The sequence below is a fragment of the Mirounga leonina genome, unplaced genomic scaffold (assembly GCF_011800145.1).
Source record: "Mirounga leonina isolate KUSES-001 unplaced genomic scaffold, KU_Mleo_1.0 Mir_168, whole genome shotgun sequence".
Taxonomy (NCBI): domain Eukaryota; kingdom Metazoa; phylum Chordata; class Mammalia; order Carnivora; family Phocidae; genus Mirounga; species Mirounga leonina.
This window is the reverse complement of record NW_023270426.1, coordinates 55,149,363-55,150,358: the sequence shown is the minus strand read 5'-3', so window position 1 is coordinate 55,150,358 and position 996 is coordinate 55,149,363. Positions and strand designations below refer to the sequence as shown.

General features: G+C 37.9%; 1 pseudogene; it reads right to left on the bottom strand.

Moving 5' to 3' along the window:
- Positions 1-372: 372 nt before the first annotated feature.
- On the bottom strand, positions 373-522 carry LOC118017264 (annotated as a pseudogene).
- Between the last annotated feature and the right edge of the window lie 474 nt (positions 523-996).

Genomic DNA, 996 nt, shown 5'->3' with positions numbered 1-996 from the left:
TGTACAAAGAAAGGTGCTGGATTAGTTCTAGCATGGTTCTGTTTTCAATTAGTTACTTGCACTAATTAGATACATGATTTATTTTGGCTGCTTGTACTTTCACCTGTTTCTTCTTTCATTCTTAACTCTGTGTGCAATCTGGCAGAAAAAGTCAACCTACTTTATCTACCCTTTTTGTTTAAATTTTATCAATTAAGAGATAGGATATAAATTCACCGTAACTAGCACCTCTATATTTCTAGCAAGAAATTCTGCAATTAGTTCCAAAAGACAAAGATAAAACTCACTTCCAAATGAAATGTGTTACCCATCTCAGACAGCTTCCTTATTAATCAACATCTAAACTCTTTTTCTCTTAAGCTTCTGTTTTATTCCCAAGACCTGCGTCATTGAGTTATTATAGGGGAATGCAAAATTTTCTATATGGATTGGTCTGCAAGGCTTATTACTGGTATTAGAGACTTAGCAATAATCGCGCCTCGGATAAACCCATTGGCTACGATACTGCCACTGTGCAAAGCTGGTATTAGAGACTTAACCTACCCCCTCAGCCTTCCTTCCCCCCACCTGACTTACATAAGCATTAGCAAATTTACTTTTTCTCAATATTATCCACTTGTAGGTTATCTTGCTATGTTTCAGAAGTCCCTATTTTACTCACCTAATGAGAAGATAAGCACAGTTATCATAACAAAAATAGTTAGTTGTTTCTATGTATACGAGGAAAACAAAGCTTCCTTGTTTAATTGGCTCATTGTGATGGGGTGATCCTTTAGGAAGTCATAGAGCCCAGTCCTCCACCAAGCTCAATGGAAACATTCAGCTGGAGACTAAGTGTTTGCACAGCACAATCTAATCTTTGCGTCTTTATCTGAATCCCTGATCCAGACAAGGGCACTCGTGAAGATTCAGCTAAAGCTTTCCAACCAGATCCCCCACCTGTATAAAAGCATAGCCACTTTCGCAATGGCTCAACTGCACTCTTCTGTATTAATA